Source organism: Toxorhynchites rutilus, chromosome 2, assembly GCF_029784135.1.
Source record: "Toxorhynchites rutilus septentrionalis strain SRP chromosome 2, ASM2978413v1, whole genome shotgun sequence".
In the NCBI taxonomy this organism is placed as follows: Eukaryota; Metazoa; Arthropoda; class Insecta; order Diptera; family Culicidae; genus Toxorhynchites; species Toxorhynchites rutilus.
The window spans coordinates 73,391,314-73,415,232 of record NC_073745.1 but is presented as its reverse complement, the minus strand read 5'-3'; the positions used below and the strand labels follow the sequence as shown (position 1 = coordinate 73,415,232).

Here is a 23,919-nt window from a genome sequence, read left to right as displayed (position 1 = left end):
TCAGCATCGAGAAAGATCCGGAAAATTATCTGCCAGTTCCTCTGGGAATTTAAAATTACATTCATGTGAAAGAGTTTATTTTAATGTTTTCTATCCATGTAACACTGTGACCAAATATGTTTCAATCAAGTGCTATTAACAGATGGTTATCGAATTAGCATTAACCACTGGTGGGCTTCCAGTATCGAGGAAAATGTGGAAATATCTAATCGTTACTGAAAATAATCTGTCAGTTCCTCTGGGAATTTGAAAATACATTCATGTGAAAGAGTTTATTTGAATGGACTTCCAGTATCGAGGAAAATGTGGAAATATCTAATCGTTGCTGGAAAATAACCTACCAGTTCCCCTTGGAATTGAAAATTACATTCAAGCGAAAGAGTTTATTTTAATGTTTTCTATCCATAAAATATCCAGATAATACATTTGAGTTTGTGATTTGTCAATCAAGTGCAGTTAGCAGGAAAGTTTCTGAAGATTATTCTTCAGAACAAGGTTTTTCGTATCCTATATTGGATGCATAAAACCTTGTCCCCCAAATATTCATTTATTCATTCATTCAGAATGGATTTAGATTCAACTTCAAACAAATAATCTCTAAATCAACGATAGTCCTACGTCACCCTTGCGGTTGTACCATAGGTATAACCCACTTCCTGTTTTTTCTTTTTCCTTTCCAATCGTGCTTCATTCTATTTCGCTGCTGCTCTGGTTGCCCGTTTTGGTCGGTACGATTTGAGGAGCACAAAATGGACCAATCAAAAATGGGCACATAGTGAATTTTGAGAATGCTTGATATTTCACCATTATTCAATTATTTATCTCAAGAAAAATGAAATGTTATTCGTTATGATAGATGCGTAGATATATTTCCTATCAATTGATGCAAAAACCTTTGCGATCTATTGAGAAATGCTCGAGTTATAAGCGTTCCAAATCTTGCATTTTTTCCTACTTGTTCAGTGCCTAGATTTCCATTTCACCCCCTATATCTTCCGGTTAGACGTAGTCCTACGTCAAAAGAAAAAAATGAACGAAACATTGGTCGCAGTCTCACACATGCGTAATTCTCGAGCCAGCCAGTCAGCTTAAAAATCCCCACTCCGCTGCCGTAACGATCATTCTCATTCAAACCGTACACCACATCGGTTCGCATCACAACACATCAACAAACCAACCCAAGCAGCCATGTCTGGACATGGTAAAGGAGGAAAAGTGAAGGGAAAGGCAAAATCCCGCTCGAACCGTGTTGATCTGGAGTACCCCGCAAGGGTAGCTAGGCCGAGCGCGTTAGTACCAGTGCAGCAGTCCACCTAGCCGGCGTTATATAGTTTCGGCCGCCGAAGTGATCGAGTTAGCTGGCAAAGCTGCTCGCGACGATAAGAAAACCCGCATTCGGAACAGAACACATTCGGTTCGGTGGACATCAAGACAACAGGCAGTTGCAGCGAGTGGCGAGTGGCAAACGCAATCGCAAAACGGCATCAGGTAGCAGAAGAAAAAAGTTTGTTCTTTATACAAACTGCTTTGGTGGCAAATCCAGAACAAGGCGGCATCGAGGGCGTTCGAAATGGTGTTTTTCAAAACCACGAGTACTAAGTTTTCTAAATTGGAACCATTCCATAAAACAAGGCGCTTTTCAGGGCCATTAAACCTCCCAAAAAAGAGTTTAGGAAATACAGTTCAATGCTTTCTAAAACAATATCCAAAATAATAATAAAACACAAATTGATTTTTTCATAATTTGTTTGCCAGGATATGATGAGTATGTGAATTTGGCAGTTGTTCTGAGCTTATTGATTTTCACCAACTCTTAAATTGCTTCTAGATTGAAAGTACAGTAATTTACACTTATCTCGACATTTAGCTAATTGGACGGACCTGTAATGCGACATATTTAGTTGGACATTTTTGTAAACATAGAGTTCGGGGTCCAAATTATGACCCCACATTGAAGGTCGACACTGTACCACTGTCATCGCAAATGTTCAATTACAGGTTAAAATTACCTCCAATCCGATACTGAGTGGTGGTAATGCGACGTGTCATTGAATGTAATTTACTGTAAAATATGTCACAAGCTGGATGGGAAGAAATTTCCCAACTGTGAAAGCTGTGGCGAGTGGCAAATGCAATCGCTAAACAGCAAGGTTTAGCTGAACAAGATGGGGATATCGAGTGATAACAAAACAATAAACTCTTTAGATTGAAGATAATTTTGTGATCCTGAAAAGGATCCTTTTTAGTCTGCATGTGAATCCAACGAGCGAACAAATCGTAATGAATGTATTTTTTTGCCATCGCTGCCTTTTAACGCTCATTCGTTCGTCTCATTAGACTCGCTGAGTCTGCCGATTTGTCTCTATCCTGTGAGTGTGTACCGCTAGAGTATAAAACACGCGGACCCCAAAAAAATATCTCATTTTCTTTCACACCGTAAACCCGTGTGGTTGTACGGCATCGGCATCGTGGACGTAACAAAGGAGGACAAGTTAAGGGAAAGGCAAAGTCTCACTCGAACCGTGCAGGTCTCCAGTTCCCTGTTGGTCGCATTCACTGATTGCTCCGCAAGGGTAACTAGGCCGAACGGATTGGTGCCGGAGCACCAGTATACTAACAGCGATTATAGAGTTTCGGCCGTCGGAGTGCTCGAGTTGGCTTGCAAAGCTGCTCACGACAATCAGAAAACCCGCATCAAGGACAGAGCAGCTTCGGTTCGGCGTTCATCAAGGCAACAATTATTTTCAGTGAGTGGCAAAGTGTTTCTCCGGCTCGTCGCATTAAATGTAATTTACTGAACAACATGTCACAAGCTGGATGGGAAGAAATTTTCCAACTGTGAAAGCTGTGGCGAGTGGCAAACGCAATAGCTAAACAGGAAGGTTTAACCGAACAAGATGGGAATATCGAGTGATAACAAAAACACAACACCAAAGGTTCTTTTCAGAACCATCAACATATTCATAAAGAGTAAACAGTAAACTAATTAATTTTTCAGGTAGATAGGTAGGTATTCACGTAGGAGAAGAAAATAAAACAATATATTTAAAATATATATTTAACAAAAGCTGTCCCCTTTGTATAGTCCTACGTCACTCCGGTTATGTCCCCGATATTACCCACCCGTCTTTTTTATTGTTTTTCAAAGTACTCGCGACGATGATCGATACACTTTTGCATGCGCTTTAACTAATTTCAAAGCATTTATTCCAATCGACACGAGCCTTTTTTTTGAGCGATTGTCAAATTATGTGGGATCCAACGTGAACATAATTTTCGCACAACTAAGTGTTCATGTAAAATCGCATATATGATGGTGGAACTAATGCTTAGGGATGCCTCAATCTCACAATAGGTTACATGACGATTTTGCTTAATCGTTTCGTGCACAGCATCGGTGTTTTCTGGCACTACAGTCGATTTTGGACGACCTTCACGAAACTCGTCGGACAGCGAACTACGACCACGATTGAATTCACTATACCAGCGATACACGTGGTTTTGGTGGAGCTTCATCGCCAAAAGTCAAATTAAGTTGATTGACGCACTCTTGTTGTGATAATCCACGTCGAAAGTCGTAAAAAATCATCGCACGAAAATGTTCACGATTCAGTACCATTTTTTTGCCGAGACCAAACTTTCAACTAAATATAAAATAAACAAATAGCGTCCGTATGACAAAATGTTCTGAGTACGTATATCGTCAAAAATGTCAAACTTCACGATGGAACCGTCAGATGGACTCACATGACATCAGTGTTGCCAATTCCCGAAATATAAATAGTGGCCCTCGTATAGAGTATGTTGTTTGGTCATGTAAAAATGCAATAAATGAATTTAAATGGCTGCTGATTTAGAAGATCGAAAGGGTATACCCACGTAAATCAGATTATGATAGCTCGAGTAGTCGCGATCTTACAGGGCTATTAAGTTGTTACAAAAATTGTTCCAGACAACGTGGCAACGAAGAAGATAATGCTATCTTTATCTATAATATATTTTTGTAATCATAGATTGATTTGACTCAGGCTTATATTTATGTAGGTCTTAACTATTTAGACTTTTGTTTAAAAATGATACATGATGACTCTTTGTCTTCTTCTGCATGATTGAATAAACAGAAGAAGAGGGTAGTAATGGCTTTAATGGTATTTTTGTGTACAATTTTGAACAGAACGCGGTACCGAATTCTACCACGTTATCTCATCTAACCCGCTTAAAGGATACTAGTTCATACAGGAAACGGTTTTTCCAGGGCATCCATTTGATGTACCAAAAGTGAAAAAAATACAGATTTTGAACAATGAAAAACTCAATTTAAATGCAATTACTACACACAACCACAGTCCTATGTCAAGATCTCGTCCGTGCCCCTAGGCTCAGACCCATCAACTTTTTCCTATGTGTCTGTTGTCTGTTTTATCAATGTATGCTCTGAATGTAAGCTTACGATCGAAAGTTAGGCCCAGATATACCATTTCCGAAGACTATTTAATTATTCCCATTGAGACTGACTGTCATATCTTGAGGAGGAACATACTTTGGGGTGTTCTTGTGGGGGAACAATATGACTTGTGTCTTAGATGCATTTACGCATATTTTCCAATTATTGAAATATTCAGACAAAGTATCTAATCCTCTTTGAAGTTTAGATCTTAGCTCTGTCACACTTCTGATGACGACGGCAGTTTCATCTGTGAAAAGCGACAGTTTTCCATCAGATGGAAATGCAGGGATATCTGATGTGTAAATGTTGATAAGTATTGGTTCTAAGATGGATCTTTGGAGAACATCTGCATTCACAATGAATATTGTTCATAGAAACATTTAATTTTTGCTAATTTTTATCAAGTATTGTTAAGCATGTTTCCCACAAAGTTCTGAAGTTTGTGAATAAGACCATTATTCCAAACATTATCAAATGCTTTTTCGACATCAAGAAGTGCCATGCCAGATGATTTTCAAACTGACTTGTTCCGTCTGATTATGTTGTATACCATATGAAGCTGGTGATTGGTAGAGTGGTCTTTTCGGAATCCAAACCGCTCATCCAAGAATACATCGTGCTCATCTGCAAAAGCAAGAATGCGCGTTAATTTATGTTTTTCGAATACCTTCGAAAATGCTGGGAGGAGGCTAATTGGTCGATAGCTCTTTGAAGAAGAAAGATCTCCTGGAGAGATACATTACGACAACAGGCGAAGTTTATTTTTCGATTTTTTGACGTAGGAACCCATTTCAATGTTTCGGATGTGAAAAACTGTATATAATTCGCACGTTGATATCCCTTCTATCAATGGATGGACTTTTCATTCCAAATACACAAATTAATAGGAAATATACTCAGCATTTTTTGCGAAGACATATATAGCGAAAATAGTGAAACAAGTAAACAATGTAACGGATAATTTTGGTTACTTCTGGATTTGAGGTTTCAATGTTTAGCAGCAATAACTATTTGGCAGTCATGCAGCTAGCAACCAATCGGCGGCGATGATGCCATCCTAATGGCTTTTCTCAGGGCCAGAAAATGAGAGTTCAGGTTCAGTTTTCCAAATTGGTTTTTTTCAAACCTAGAAAGAACTGCAAAGGTTAAAGCCTCTAAAATCCCAACCCTCCCTCTCTCTCTTCAATTTTTCATTTTCACACAATGAGGTACATATAGAGGTGGAGCAGTAGGCGAAGTATATCTGTATTGGCAAGCAAAATATCGTGTCGTAATTATTTACATTCAATATGGAATGTATATGGAGCCAATTTGAGCCAAAATTCTCATGAAATCATTAAACAGTTTGTTTTTTAACAGATGACAATTATATCGTGGCTTATTTCGATTACTTATTGACGTGGGACTACGTCTAACCGGAGTATATGGGGGGTAAAATGAAAACCCAAACACAGAACATGCAGGAAAAAATGAAAGATTCCGAATGCTTATAACTCGAACATTTCTTACTGGATCGGAAAGATGTTTGCATCAATTGATTGGGAATATTTCTACGCTTCTATCGCAATTAATTAAATGTTATTTTTCATTAGATAAACAATTGAATAACTGTAAAATGTTAAGCGTTATCTAAACGCCCTAACTGCCTCATTTTGATTGGCCCGATCTACGGTTTCCCTAACACAGCCATCAAAACCAAGCAGCATTGTGGAAATCGGCATTGCAAATACATGTCGGGGGTATTTTTGTTCCGACTGAAATGTGTCTTCTACAGACTTCTAATACATGGAGCTCAGGGAAATTGGCAATGCAAATACATGCAAGTCGGGGGTGTTTTTGTTCCGACTGAAATGTGTTTCTCCAACACAGACTTTAGAAACAAGGTGTCTGAAGAAATTGGCATTGCAAATTCATGCAAGTCGGGGGCATTTTCGTTCCGAATGAAATGTGTTTGTCTAACACAAACTTCAAAACCAAAATTGGGGGGGGGGGGGAATCGGCTTTGCAAATGAATGCAAACTGTGAGTACTATTGTACTCGCTTGCCTTTGTGTAAACTAGAATATGTTTACTTAAAACGGTCTTCCGGGGGTACTTCTGCACTCGCATGTTTTTTTTTTGCACTACGAAAAGTGTTTTCCTAATACGGGTAACAGAAGCGGGTACGAACACCACACTTTTGCTCGGTTATTCAAGATTGCATTGAAGGAAATGCCTTCACATCTTCTGCTCACTGAATTCCTACGCATACCATTTGATGATTAGGCAAGATGTTGATAACCAATTGCTGCGATGATGCCTATTGATTAAAAAAAATATGCGTTCGACGTACATGTCAAAATCGAAACTGAGTGCCTGTTCATCAAATCAAGCGGTTCGCGGTTCGAGAAATACGTACACTTGAGAGATGCAAACTTCAGAAGGGAACGTAGAATAAAATAACCGTTTGATAATTCTTCCGTTCACATATTCTGTCCTAGGCATCATACCAAACGTAAAAAGACTGTCATTAAATTTACTTGTAACGAAGAACATAATCTATCATAATGCATTAATTGACCTTATATGGAATTATACAATCTTTTTACTCACAAAGCAAATATATTGAATTCGATTGAATTCGGGAATTGTTTCATTCAATCAAAAATTTAATCAATACAAACAAATGATTGCTACGCTAAGGTAGTCCCACATCAACCTTGCGGTTATATCATAGATATAACCCACCCATTTTTGGTAAAAAGGTCTAGAGAGCAGTCGTTTGCTTAATTCTCGAAAGCAGTAACATTTTCAGTGAAATTTTGATTAATTGGCGATTATTCTCTAACAACATACACTCCGACACTGAGAGTTTTCGAAACATCGACTTCATAACGTTGAAATAATTAAACTCCGTTTGTTTCTATGAACGTGGGGGAGTGAAAATGGCACATGGAAATATCATTTATATCCGTCTTTTTCGACGTGATTTCACAAATATTCACTGTACGCTATCACATTCGCCTCATATTCAACGGGAACTCTAAAAAATGTACGTTTTTAATTCATGAATTACTTCCTGAAAATAGCATTTTCACATGGATGAGGTGGGTAATCGAAGATGAATACAACGACGACGAGAAGAAAATTTGTTTGGTTGCGATTGCTGTCACCGTCGCCGGTATCACACAACAATTTTCTGTTGCGTTTTTACAAAGGGTCCTGCATAGTGACATTTTACGATTGAGTATCAAATAATTATTCTAGCCATTTCCAGGACAATTATTAACTTTTAGATATAGCGAAAGAGGTGGTTGGATCAGGTGGAGTAAGAGCTGGAAAAAATTGGTGCCGCCCTGTGACCGGGTTTATTGTTGTGAAGGAAATAGAATAGAACTTATATAGAATTTAGAATTATTGTAAATAAATAAAATAAAAACTAGGTAGTAGGCCTTTATCTAATCTTTGATTAAATATCTGTTCAAACTGGACTGAGGAAATATTTCAGCTCAGGATTCGTGTTAAACACCATAGTGGTCATAATAAGGATTTGTTTGTATTGATTAAATTCTTGACTGAATGAAACAATTTTCGAATTCAATTGAATTCAACATATTTGCAGCCCCTCCTTTTCCTGAAGAAAATATGTCACCCTTCTAAACTCGAGTCGACCGCGAGTAATCGGTTTCCTATATTATTAACATTAGAATTAAGGAAAAATGTATATATATACTAGTAACAATACAGTAAGGAGTTCGGCTCCTTTAAACCTATGTAACTGAGCCTGTAAAAATAAACGATTTAAATAAAAAAAAGCATATTTGCTTTGTATGTAAATTATAACTCAGTGGATTTCCGAGCGGCGCTCACTTATATACCGATTGGTGATTTCAATAGCCTGTTTTGAAAGCAATTTTAAGGCTATTGAAACAAGTTTTTGGATCAAAAAGTAACAAGTATATAACGCGTAGACATTTTATCTTTCGAAATAGAGGCGAATGAACTGAAAAGTTTAAAGCTTCTTTAATCCAACATCATCATCATCTTTCGAAAGAAGTGCTTATCATACCATTTCATTCAGTTGTTTAGTCAACGCTCAAAATTTCGGTCTCCGGCATAACGCTTTCGTTTTCGAAAAATTGGTTTTACACCCCGGTATAGAAATGAAAGACGTAGTCCTACGTTCAAGATGTAAGCTTTTTAAGCGTTCGAAATCTTTCATTTTTTTGGTACTTATTGGCATTTTAGATTTTCATCATACAACCCATACCATTCGTAAAAAGCATAATGCCCAAAGAATGCGAAAAATGCTTCGACTGCTTGCAAACTTTTTTCCTGATCCAAAACGGTGCATTTTTTAAGTAGTTCTGGCTGAATTACCCTATAGTATCACATTGAAGAAAGCTTAGAACTAACCTTTCTGCTGCTGCCATCTGGCTTCCAAATTGTATTTCACTCAAATAACGCTTGTCGCTGCTCTGCGTAACGTCTGTTTGGACTGTCACGAGTCACAACTACGAAGTTGTGGGAAACAGCGTGTTTGTATGATAACTATATGACAAAGGATTTTGAGAGAAACACATTTATAAAATTATAATTATGAATGAAAATTGTTTTATTCGAATTAAATTAATAGTCCATATAACAATGTATCATGTTTTCTGCAAGTGATGAAGGAATCACACCTGACAATGATTTGGTATCAAATCATGTTTTTAATGAATATATTGTGAAATTCTTATAATAGTGTTTGAGTAAGAATTAGCACTACGTGTTCTAAGTATTAAAAATACACCAAGTAATTATTTTCATTCACCGTTTTACAATTTTAAACTCCCTTCAGATGATATAACCTGAACGAGATTACCTTCGTTTCACTTCAACTATAAACTTTTGTAGATGTCGACAGTTTACCGTCGATGTCTCGAATAAATGTGTGAGTATTCAGCTAGCTGCCGAACAAGTGGTCGTCAGTGTTTACTGTAGATTAGGTTAGTGTTGCACAAGCCGCTGCCAGACGTATTATTCATAGCTTAGTGAGTATCGTAAATGTGAAGTGTATTCGTTTAGAGTAAATAAACGAGAAAAGTTCACTTAATACAACAACGAAACATTTTATCATCTCCAAGTGGCGTTTGCTTTGTGTACGCGTGAGTATCACCTTCTTGTTTACAACATAAAAGCGGCTTCCGAGACGTCATCTCTGCCACGAAAGCGCGCATGCTTCACGTGGCCAATTTTACGCGCTCTCATTTTAACTGTAAATATTCCACGGTGGCGCGCTCTCTCCCTCTCTTCCGCTTTCTCTCGGAAGCTCCGCGGTGTAGAGGGGAATATTCATTCATGATATTTATACGATGGTTGACATCGTCCGCGAGAAGGGCATTTGTGAATGAATGTGTCAGTTACAGGTGAGTACAGCTGGTCAAAATTGACTTTCCGGCAGATTTTGGTCCGTTTTACGGTGGACAGTAGGGAGGATGGAAGTGAGGTTTGGAAGCAGTTTCGAGTCACGGTAGATTGTGACCTCAAACACATGTTTTATTCTAAATTTTCATGGTTATAGCATGTTTATGCTTCATAATCTACAATTAAAATAAAACGGCGGAAAGAAATAAAATATTCTCTGTGATTTTGCACGTAGAAATACAGATTTTACAGACCAGAATAAGAAACATTACAAAATTACAAAATTACAAAATTACAAAATTACAAAATTACAAAATTACAAAATTACAAAATTACAAAATTACAAAATTACAAAATTACAAAATTACAAAATTACAAAATTACAAAATTACAAAATTACAAAATTACAAAATTACAAAATTACAAAATTACAAAATTACAAAATTACAAAATTACAAAATTACAAAATTACAAAATTACAAAATTACAAAATTACAAAATTACAAAATTACAAAATTACAAAATTACAAAATTACAAAATTACAAAATTACAAAATTACAAAATTACAAAATTACAAAATTACAAAATTACAAAATTACAAAATTACAAAATTACAAAATTACGAAACCGAAAAATTCTAAAATTCTAAAATTCTAAAATTCAATCACAAAAATTCAAAAATTAAATAAAATGCACAATTTCAAAATTCGAACAAATTGATTAACTGACAAATTAACAAATTGACAAATTGACAAATTGACAAATTGACAAATTGACAAATTAACAAATTGACAAATTGACAAATTGACAAATTGACAAATTGACAAATTGACAAATTGACAAATTGACAAATTGACAAATTGACAAATTGACAAATTGACAAATTGACAAATTGACAAATTGACAAATTGACAAATTGACAAATTGACAAATTGACAAATTGACAAATTGACAAATTGACAAATTGACAAATTGACAAATTGACAAATTGACAAAATTACAAAATTTCAAAATTACAAAATTACAAAATTACAAAATTACAAAATTACAAAATTACAAAATTACAAAATTACAAAATTACAAAATTACAAAATTACAAAATTACATAATTACAAAATTACAAAATTACAAAATTACAAAATTACAAAATTACAAAATTACAAAATGACAAATTGACAAATTGACAAATTGACAAATTGACAAAATTACAAAATTACAAAATTACAAAATTACAAAATTACAAAATTACAAAATTTACAAAATTACAAAATTACAAAATTACAAAATTACAAAATTACAAAATTACAAAATTACAAAATTACAAAATTACAAAATTACAAAATTACAAAATTACAAAATTACAAAATTACAAAATTACAAAATTTACAAAATTACAAAATTACAAAATTACAAAATTACAAAATTACAAAATTACAAAATTACAAAATTACAAAATTACAAAATTACAAAATTACAAAATTACAAAATTACAAAATTACAAAATTACAAAATTACAAAATTACAAAATTACAAAATTACAAAATTACAAAATTACAAAATTACAAAATTACAAAATTACAAAATTACAAAATTACAAAATTACAAAATTACAAAATTACAAAATTACAAAATTACAAAATTACAAAATTACAAAATTACAAAATTACAAAATTACAAAATTACAAAATTACAAAATTACAAAATTACAAAATTACAAAATTACAAAATTACAAAATTACAAAATTACAAAATTACAAAATTACAAAATTACAAAATTACAAAATTACAAAATTACAAAATTACAAAATTACAAAATTACAAAATTACAAAATTACAAAATTACAAAATTACAAAATTACAAAATTACAAAATTACAAAATTATAAAATTATAAAATTACAAAATTACAAAATTACAAAATTACAAAATTACAAAATTACAAAATTACAAAATTACAAAATTACAAAATTACAAAATTACAAAATTACAAAATTACAAAATTACAAAATTACAAAATTACAAAATTACAAAATTACAAAATTACAAAATTACAAAATTACAAAATTACAAAATTACAAAATTACAAAATTACAAAATTACAAAATTACAAAATTACAAAATTACAAAATTACAAAATTACAAAATTACAAAATTACAAAATTACAAAATTACAAAATTACAAAATTACAAAATTACAAAATTACAAAATTACAAAATTACAAAATTACAAAATTACAAAATTACAAAATTACAAAATTACAAAATTACAAAATTACAAAATTACAAAATTACAAAATTACAAAATTACAAAATTACAAAATTACAAAATTACAAAATTACAAAATTACAAAATTACAAAATTACAAAATTACAAAATTACAAAATTACAAAATTACAAAATTACAAAATTACAAAATTACAAAATTACAAAATTACAAAATTACAAAATTACAAAATTACAAAATTACAAAATTACAAAATTACAAAATTACAAAATTACAAAATTACAAAATTACAAAATTACAAAATTACAAAATTACAAAATTACAAAATTACAAAATTACAAAGTTACAAAATTACAAAATTACAAAATTACAAAATTACAAAATTACAAAATTACAAAATTACAAAATTACAAAATTACAAAATTACAAAATTACAAAATTACAAAATTACAAAATTACAAAATTACAAAATTATAAAATTACGAAACCGAAAAATTCTAAAATTCTAAAATTCTAAAATTCTAAAATTCTAAAATTCTAAAATTCTAAAATTCTAAAATTCTAAATTTCTAAAATTCTAAAATTCTAAAATTCTAAAATTCTAAAATTCTAAAATTCAAAAATTCTAAAATTCTAAAATTCAAAAATTCAAAAATTCAAAAATTCTAAAATTCTAAAATTCTAAAGTTCTAAAATTATAAAACTATAAAATTATAAAATTATAAAATTATAAAATTATAAAATTATAAAATTATAAAATTATAAAATTATAAAATTATAAAATTATAAAATTATAAAATTATAAAATTATAAAATTATAAAATTCTAAAATTCTAAAATTCTAAAATTCTAAAATTCTTAAATTCTTAAATTCTTAAATTCTTAAATTCTTAAATTCTAAAATTCTAAAATTCTAAAATTCTAAAATTCTAAAATTCTAAAATTCTAAAATTCTAAAATTCTAAAATTCTAAAATTCTAAAATTCTAAAATTCTAAAATTCCAAAATTCTAAAATTCCAAAATTCCAAAATTAAATCAAATTCAGAATTTCAAAATTCGAACAAATTGATTAACTGACAAATTAAAAAAAAAAAAAATTGACAAATTGACAAATTGACAAATTGACAAATTGACAAATTGACAAATTGACAAATTGACAAATTGACAAATTGACAAATTGATAAATTGACAAATTGACAAATTGACAAATTGACAAATTGACAAATTGACAAATTGACAAATTGACAAATTGACAAATTGACAAATTGACAAATTGACAAATTGACAAATTGACAAAATTACAAAATTTCAAAATTACAAAATTACAAAATTACAAAATTACAAAATTACAAAATTACAAAATTACAAAATTACAAAATTACAAAATTACAAAATTACAAAATTACAAAATTACAAAATTACATAATTACAAAATTACAAAATTACAAAATTACAAAATTACAAAATTACAAAATTACAAAATGACAAATTGACAAATTGACAAATTGACAAATTGACAAAATTACAAAATTACAAAATTACAAAATTACAAAATTACAAAATTACAAAATTTACAAAATTACAAAATTACAAAATTACAAAATTACAAAATTACAAAATTACAAAATTACAAAATTACAAAATTACAAAATTACAAAATTACAAAATTACAAAATTACAAAATTTACAAAATTACAAAATTACAAAATTACAAAATTACAAAATTACAAAATTACAAAATTACAAAATTACAAAATTACAAAATTACAAAATTACAAAATTACAAAATTACAAAATTACAAAATTACAAAATTACAAAATTACAAAATTACAAAATTACAAAATTACAAAATTACAAAATTACAAAATTACAAAATTACAAAATTACAAAATTACAAAATTACAAAATTACAAAATTACAAAATTACAAAATTACAAAATTACAAAATTACAAAATTACAAAATTACAAAATTACAAAATTACAAAATTACAAAATTACAAAATTACAAAATTACAAAATTACAAAATTACAAAATTACAAAATTACAAAATTACAAAATTACAAAATTACAAAATTACAAAATTACAAAATTACAAAATTACAAAATTACAAAATTACAAAATTACAAAATTACAAAATTACAAAATTATAAAATTATAAAATTACAAAATTACAAAATTACAAAATTACAAAATTACAAAATTACAAAATTACAAAATTACAAAATTACAAAATTACAAAATTACAAAATTACAAAATTACAAAATTACAAAATTACAAAATTACAAAATTACAAAATTACAAAATTACAAAATTACAAAATTACAAAATTACAAAATTACAAAATTACAAAATTACAAAATTACAAAATTACAAAATTACAAAATTACAAAATTACAAAATTACAAAATTACAAAATTACAAAATTACAAAATTACAAAATTACAAAATTACAAAATTACAAAATTACAAAATTACAAAATTACAAAATTACAAAATTACAAAATTACAAAATTACAAAATTACAAAATTACAAAATTACAAAATTACAAAATTACAAAATTACAAAATTACAAAATTACAAAATTACAAAATTACAAAATTACAAAATTACAAAATTACAAAATTACAAAATTACAAAATTACAAAATTACAAAATTACAAAATTACAAAATTACAAAATTACAAAATTACAAAATTACAAAATTACAAAATTACAAAATTACAAAATTACAAAATTACAAAATTACAAAATTACAAAATTACAAAATTACAAAATTACAAAGTTACAAAATTACAAAATTACAAAATTACAAAATTACAAAATTACAAAATTACAAAATTACAAAATTACAAAATTTCAAAATTACAAAATTACAAAATTACAAAATTACAAAATTACAAAATTACAAAATTATAAAATTACGAAACCGAAAAATTCTAAAATTCTAAAATTCTAAAATTCTAAAATTCTAAAATTCTAAAATTCTAAATTTCTAAAATTCTAAAATTCTAAAATTCTAAAATTCTAAAATTCTAAAATTCTAAAATTCTAAAATTCAAAAATTCTAAAATTCTAAAATTCAAAAATTCAAAAATTCAAAAATTCTAAAATTCTAAAATTCTAAAGTTCTAAAATTATAAAACTATAAAATTATAAAATTATAAAATTATAAAATTATAAAATTATAAAATTATAAAATTATAAAATTATAAAATTATAAAATTATAAAATTATAAAATTATAAAATTATAAAATTCTAAAATTCTAAAATTCTAAAATTCTAAAATTCTTAAATTCTTAAATTCTTAAATTCTTAAATTCTTAAATTCTAAAATTCTAAAATTCTAAAATTCTAAAATTCTAAAATTCTAAAATTCTAAAATTCTAAAATTCTAAAATTCTAAAATTCTAAAATTCTAAAATTCTAAAATTCCAAAATTCTAAAATTCCAAAATTCCAAAATTAAATCAAATTCAGAATTTCAAAATTCGAACAAATTGATTAACTGACAAATTAAAAAAAAAAAAAATTGACAAATTGACAAATTGACAAATTGACAAATTGACAAATTGACAAATTGACAAATTGACAAATTGACAAATTGACAAATTGATAAATTGACAAATTGACAAATTGACAAATTGACAAATTGACAAATTGACAAATTGACAAATTGACAAATTGACAAATTGACAAATTGACAAATTGACAAATTGACAAATTGACAAACTGACAAATTGACAAATTGACAAATTGACTTATTGACTTATTGATTTAAAATTGAAACACTAAATATTGATTAGATATGAAATAGGAAACAATGGATACAAATTGGACCAGATTATAGATCTATTCATTAGGAAGCAACATAAGTGTTCTAGGTAGCATACGTTTTGAATTTGAGTCAGTTGAAATAAACAGGGCCCAACACAATAAATGTTCAATAACTTTGTCTTAGTTGAGATTCGACCATATGCGTAGCGGATGTTTTTCATCAAATATGATCCTTTATAATTCCCTGAAAGATTCCGGATCAGCTACCTGACACCATGTATATATTATTATTTTCATTTCATACTTTAAGGGGGAGGATCAAACTTTTTATTTTCATTAACAAAAAGGGAAAACATGTATATAAAACAATGAAAAAAAATAGCAAAATGATTCAGTTATAAACTAAATTCGATTATATTTAGAAAAAGCATTGGAGACTGTTTATAACTGGGTCCCTGGGTCCCTCGCATGAAATATAAAATGTTGATTAATAATAAGTAAATATTAAATATTAAGATTAAATATTATATAATGAATAATAAATATAAAATATTAAATATTAAATTATAAATATTGGATATTAAATGATCAATATGATACATGTTTGAACTTTCGAGTTTAATTTTTTTTAGTGTTCAAAACCGCCGCAATGGTAATTCAGTTTAGCTCGAACCGGCTCGCGCGCAACTTGGGGATCCACCAACGAAACTGTTTTGAATTTCACCACTTAACTGTTTGGGATAGGTCAGTGTCAGTCAGCGGTAGTAGCATTGACTCGAAGTTGAATAGCCTTGTGAAAATTTGCTGAGGAGACTCAAAGCAGTAGTCTTCGAATGGCTCGAATCTTCTTTGAATTTATTTCCTCAGTGAATATGAATCGTCTGAGAAGTTGGCATAAAAAACACTACCAAACTATCAAAATATTATACTACCCATTTTGATTTGCATGTTTTGGGCTTCCACATATTGTGCAAATCTGTTACTCTAATCGTTAGAAGATGAGACAGGGAAAAAACATTGGAAACCGAAGGAGACGCATAAATTCTGCAAATGCTAATTCTCATGGTGACTCTCATTTTTTTACATTGCAAGGCTTTGAGGCTAAACATTGGCTAAACGAAACGGTTTCACAATGACTTGCGCTAAAACTGTGAGTAATTTCAATTATGATAATAATTGGTGAACGGTCACTTATTCGTGAAGAAGCAGAAATCCCACACAAGAAGTGCCCTTTCCTAGCCTTATTTACACCGAATGTTTGAATGTTGTTTGTCCAATTATATCCATCCAGCTAATGACCCTGTAGCGCTGATAACCTCAGAGTTATTTACCAGATGCGGAAACAAAGAAATATTGCCCCGAAAGATTAAGAGGCGATCGAAATTCAACTTTAATTAACCGTTTCCCTGTGTCTTATTTTACTTTCATCCGATGAGTAACTATAGGTCGATAGCATCTCGAATTGTTTCGAATTTATTAAAACAACAAGCTCGTTGTGTTCGAGAGACACCGTTCCGGTGAATGAGTAATTCATTGCCTTTCTTTTTCACTTCATTTCGGATGTCATCAAGTCAAAAGTCTAGAGACTGGAAACAACTAGTTCCGTTATGAGTTGTTTTACTTTCGGAGAAAACATGAGGCGAACGAACTATCAGTGCGTTTACAGTTGTATGCCACTATTTAACGCGACATACACGTCGCTACATTTAAACGATAATCACGTTTTTACCACCGAGAGCACAGTTCTTTCACGTACCATAACAATAACAACAGGGCAACGAAAAAGGAATGTTATGTAAATGAATGCGAAGTGTTCGAAAATACAGCGACGTTTCGGTTTTATCACGGATCGTTTTCATCACGTTTTGATAATGCGGAATTGCTGTCGAAAATTGGTAGAATAGGTAGAAAAATGCAACTTTGACTCAGTTTACTATAATGTCTCAGCAAAAATAAAACTTTCCAATAAAAAATCGCTGCATCAGTAGTTCTGATATGTAAATATTTTCTTTGTTTTGTTTGTACGAAAAATAAAATTATTCACATTGAAGAAAAAAATCAGTGAAATGAAGACTGATAAACCTAGTGCAAATTTTTTAACGAGATATAATCGAATTGTTACTGTCTCTATTATTGACTTTTTTTAACTCCAATACTAATGACTAGATGCCTCTTTAGGTACTCGAGAAACAAGCAATTAAAGACAAAACACTCTTTTTTCAAGGTTACAAACACCTGTTTACGAGATGCGTAAGCATCCGCAATAAAGCTCTGAGTACGCACTCCATTCGAGTTGTAAGTTAATGACGCTTGAATACTGGTTTTCGAAATTGCCACAAAAAAAAAACGCGCAATGTCAGCTCGTGGGTCGTCTCTGGTATGGATGACGTAATTTATCTTCTGTTAATTTGGTTTGATAATTGGTTTTGCGTCGCAAGCCAGTAGTATTGGGAAGAGCATTAACAAAAATTGAACCCTGTTGTTAGTTGAGTTCAAGGTTCATCAACTGCAGAGGCAACTAATTTGTATTGGAAGTTTGAAATAAAAACTAAATTCAAACTTTGATATACGAAGCGTAGAAGTTTATCGCTTGCGAGGGGAATAATTTTATTCAACAATAGTATGAAATCATTTTGAGTGTTCGTTAAATGTTGAAAAAACTGAATTAATTTTCCTAGAAGCAATATCGCGCTTTCCAAATGTATAAACAGTCATATCCTCAGCTATTCCGCTTCTGGCTGCATTCGGCTTTTGGGTGTATGTATTTCACGATTTGATTTCCGCTTATGAAAGCGAGATATTCCTCAGGAATAGAATAAATCGGCTTTTCACTGCCCGTCTTACTTCCACCAGCAACTGTCTGTTACATACCATCAGTACAATTATTTCAATAAATAAAATCTTTCACTAACAAATGTATTTACTTTTTGGTACATGTTACGGCTTTGATTTTAACTTACATATATGAATATAACTACCAGTGAATAAAATTTTGAAATTGAAATTTAAATGGACCACCCAAATGCTTAACTCGTTGAGCCCCGCGTCGGTCCATGGGGACCGACACTGAATTTTACACTTTTAGAGAGCGTTGAGACCGGGAACAACAATATTGAATCTAATGATTTTTTAGAAAAACCCTATCAGTCGGCAGGGATCGACCGGAGCTAGGCGAAAAGTTCATTGTCGGTTCCCTAGTTCGGTCGGAACTCAACATTGTATTATTGAAGCCGCACAAAATACATCCGCACGTGGAATCACTCACGATTTTCGATTTTTGTTTCTCTTTTCCACTTTTGAATAGTGAGCAACTACAAATTGTACAGTCTAGCCAAGCTCAAGCTCAAGCTCTTTTCCACATTTGAATAGTAGTTTTTTTTAAAGAGTGTATCAAGTATTACAGAATAACATGGGTCGGGATTCTCATTAACACTAATATGACATTCAAAATGTTGTTTTACAAATCAATCGTATATCCATTTAACCCCCAATGGACAGTTTTACCCGCACATCCTCTACTGAATCGGGATCTAGTTTTGCCTTTTTTGATGCACTGAAAACACAAAATGTCGCCGTTTCATTTAGGTCATCATACAATCAAATTTTCAGCATTTTGACACTACTAAAAATCGGTTGGTGGCGCTATTCGCGTGATCCAGAGGGTGTTTGTTCAGGACTACTAGTCGGATTAGGTCCACCTTCCCCTAAATGGGGGAAATACATCGGTTATCTAAATTAATAAATTTCAACAGAGAACTTTTTTTTCTAGACAGTTGTTGGAACATGATGGGTGCCCATTCAGAAGATCTGTACGGCAGTAGAAAACTTTAATAGCCTATGTCAGTCATGAAATAGGGATCCTTTTGTTTTCGCTCTATATAATCCAAAATTGCAAGAAGCTTTTCAAATTAAACCACCGGTCGCACTCCATGGATCAATACTATCACTACATTTCTCAAGATAAAGGGTGTGTCACATCAAATTGCATCACGGAAAAAACGCTGTAGAAATTTAATTTTTAGGAATTATATCTTCAGCTTTCGCTTATAATCAGATAAGAGTGTATATATAACGTTGGCCATGCTTCACTGTCAATTTTTCGTAAATTTGGAAAAATGTCGTCGAACGAAAAAGAGCGTCGTGAATTAATCCTGTGCACTCATTTCGAGAATCCGGAGTTGTCACATCGGGACATCGGTAAGAGGCTGGGAATCGTCCAATCCACGGTCAGCAGAGTACTAAAACGATACTTCGAGAACCTAACCATCGACCGGAAGGTGAAGAACGGCAAAAATGGATGCTCCGTCAGTGAAAAAGATCACAAGCGCGTAGTTAAGCAGTTTAGACGTGATCCGAGAAGTTCGGTCCGGGATGTCGCCAATAAGCTGAATTTGTCAAGTTCATTCGTCCAGCGGACCAAGCAGCGGGAGGGCCTGCGTACATACAAGGTTCAGAAGGCTCCTAACCGCGACGAAAGGCAAGACATGGTGGGGAAGACGCGAGCCCGGAAGCTGTACACCGAAATGCTGACGCATTGCCTGGTAATGGACGACGAAACCTACGTCAAAGCGGACTTTCGTCAGCTGCCGGGCCTGTTGTTATTCTCCGCAGAGAACAAATTCAGCGTTCCGGAGGAGATTCGCAAGCAGAAACTATCCAAGTTTGCCAAAAAGTACATGGTGTGGCAAGCGATCTGCTATTGCGGAAAGCGGAGCGCCCCCTTCGTGATGACCGGCACGGTAAACGGGCAGGTTTACCTTAAGGAGTGCCTACAGAAGCGCTTACTACCACAATTTAAACAGCACGAGGGCTCGACCATCTTCTGGCCAGATCTCGCTTCGTGTCACTATTCAAAGGTCGTGTTGGAGTGGTACGAAGCCAACGGGGTCACCTTCGTGCCAAAGGAAATGAACCCGCCCAACGCGTCGGAGCTTCGCCCAATAGAGAAATATTGGTCGATTATGAAGCAGGCCCTCCGGAAGAACCCAAAAGTTGTCAAATCGGAGGCGGACTTCAAGATAAAATGGATTTCTGTTCAAAAAAAACTACAACCTGACGTTGTACAGAACCTTATGGACGGGGTAAAGAGGAAGGTGCGAGCATACGAGCTTGGACTCGAAGTATGAATAAAAAGAAAATGCCAAAAGTTGTTTAATAGTTTTTATTTTACTGTCTAAAATTTTCAAAAGGATCGGTCTACTGGGCGAATTTCTACAGCGTTTTTTCCGTGATGCAATTTGATGTGACACACCCTTTATAAATCATTCATCAGGTTAATGATTTTTTAGAGGTGAATGAACTGAAAAGTTTAAAACCTTTTTAAAACAAAGAATGGAATGGAATAATGATTTAAGCATCCTGAACTTCTGTAGATTTTTTGTTGTTTTCGACCTTTCTATGAATCCAGAACATTTCCGATCGTTGAATTTCCGCCTTATAGCATAGTAACATTATAGCGGGTAGCATAATTTTTGAAACACAAACAACTTATCACGAACTCTGTTCGATTTGCCGACACCGACACGGAGATAATTTTGGAAGATGTTCATACTATTTTATTTTCAAAGGTTCAAAGAGACCCTGATATAAAGCATTGAACGACCCACCACATGCAATGTTCCAGACAAGGATAATATCGAAGGCTTGGGCTATCATAAAGGTAATTGCGCTCACCCCAAGGTTCTTTCGGCTCAACATATTAGATACACTAAAGTCGCTTTTTACGCGGTTTTATTATACGCGATTATTTTATACGCGTTTTTATTTTACGCGGTTTTTTTTACGCGGATTTTGGAATTTACGCGGATTTAGAAATTTACGCGTTTTTTTACGCAGCACGTATCAACCGCCAACAAATTCAATGTGCTTATTGGTGTGACTTTTCACGAAATAACTTGGTATTGTATCACTGATTAGTAGCTGAGAAATAAAAGAAAATACATATATCATGATAACAGCATACAAAAAAAAAAGTTAATCAATTGATAGAACATGAGTTCCATTTTTAATTAATAATTCAGTGTTTGTTAAATTTTTATTCTGATTTTGAAATTTACCCGGTTTATTTTTACGCGGATTTTGGAATTTACGCGGATTTTGGAATTTACGTGACAATCCTAAACGGCCATGCATCAACATCGACGGTCGCGCGGTATATTCACGGCCAAAAGGGTATGCTGTCGATTTGGTGGGACCAGCTGGGTGTGGTGTACTATGAGCTGCCAAAACCGAATGGAACCATTACCGACGACAATTGATGTGTTTGGACCGTGCACTGAAGGAAAAACAGCTACAATACGAGCAAAGACACGATAAAGTTATTTTGCAGCACGACAATGTCCGGCCGCATGTTGCGAAACCGTTGGAAACGCTGAAATGGGAGATCCTATCCCACCCGCCGTATTCTCCAGGCATTGCTCCGTCCGATTACTACCTTTTTTCGATCGATACAACATGGCCTGGTTATGTTTGTGAAACGGTCTAGTATAAAAATTTAATGCTGTTGTGTTTTTCTTTTTCGTTATTAGTTTGTTTGTCTTGTACCCTCATCTCACCGTCGCCCACCCTCGACAGCTAGTCGAACACCAGATGATATCCCTGGTCATTATGCACAATGCTACAGTGCGTGTGGAAACCCTCTGTTGAGACAACGGTACTCCTTATCCTAATCCCTAACCTGTCCTGTCCCACAGAAATTGATGCCCTTTTAACCTCGAGTAAACCGCGAGTATTCGGTCGAATCCTACTAAACATAGCAATTAGTTGAAACTTTGTATAAACAAAACTTGAATTTGCGGCTCCGCAAAGCTTATGCGATTGAGCCTTACAAATAAATGAATTGAAAAAAAAACATGGCCTGGTTGACCAGCTCCAATTTTGATAAAGTCAAACGTTGGATCGATTCGTGGTTAGCCGACAAACCGGCCGATTATTTCCGCAAAGGGATCGGTGAATTGCCAGAAAGATGGGAAAAAGTTGTGACTAGCGATTCTTCCTTCGTAATGAAAGTAAGTTGTGATCCGAGTGACGAGCCAGCCAACAGACTGAAGATCACTATTATACGGATAAAAAGCATATATTGTGAAAAAATTCCACTATGTTGTAGCGAAGGCAGCATCGAGTAATCGAGTAATAAACTGAAGGAATGGAGTGTAAAATGTAAGTGTAAAATATATATATATATATATATATATATATATATATATATATATAAATGGATTTCTGTCTGTCTGTCTGTCTGATTCTAATGGACTCGGAAACTACTGAACCGATCAACATAAAAATTGGTATGTAGGGGTTTTTGGGCCCGGGGAAGGTTTTCGTGATAGTTTGAGACCCCTACCCCCTCTCTAAGGGGGGCTGCCATACAAATGGAACACAAATTTCTGCATTACTCGAGAATTTTTCAGGCAAATGGAACCAAATTAGGCATATTGAGGTTTTAGGGTGCAATAAATGTTTCTATGGCGGTTAGACTCTCCACCCCCCTCTCTAAAGGGGGGCTGCCATACAAATGAAACACAAATTTCTGCATTACTCGAGAATTATTCAAGCAAATAGAACCAAAGAAAGCAAATTGAGGTTTTAGGGTACAATAAATGTGTCTATGGTAGTTAGACTCTTCACTCCCCCTCTCTAAGGGGAGGGCTGGCATACAATTTCTGCATCACTAGCGAATTAATCAAGCAAATGACACCAAATTTGGCATGTGGAGGTTTTAGGTTCAATAAATGTTTTTATGATGGTTAGACTCTCCACCCCCCTTTCTAAGGGGGGGCTGCCATACAAATGAAACACAAATTTCTACATTACTCGAGAATTAATCAAGCAAACGAAGCCAAATTTGGCATGTGGAGGTTGTGGAGGCAATTGAAAATTTTCGGAGAACTCTGAAAGAAAAAGGGAAAATTAAATTCCCATATGTTCTACAATTATATGGCGAGAAGTGATGTTAGTCCATTTGATTTTTGCGCTAGCGAAATTGATTTTTGTTCGAAACTGGAAATGGATTTTAATGTGATAAAACGCACTCCTATATCTTCTTTTATCTGTACAAAAAAAAGGATCGCCAGATGTGAT

General features: G+C 32.3%; 1 protein-coding gene across 2 annotated transcripts in view; it reads left to right on the top strand.

Annotated features, from left to right (window-relative positions):
* The first annotated feature begins 9,398 nt into the window (after positions 1-9,398).
* Positions 9,399-23,919, top strand: part of LOC129770367 (dehydrogenase/reductase SDR family member on chromosome X) — a 54,298-nt gene continuing 39,777 nt past the window's right edge. For both annotated transcript variants that reach the window (XM_055773154.1, XM_055773153.1), the window contains exon 1: positions 9,399-9,575. The gene's annotated coding sequence lies outside the window, so the exon portion shown is untranslated. The remainder of the gene's footprint in view (positions 9,576-23,919) is intronic.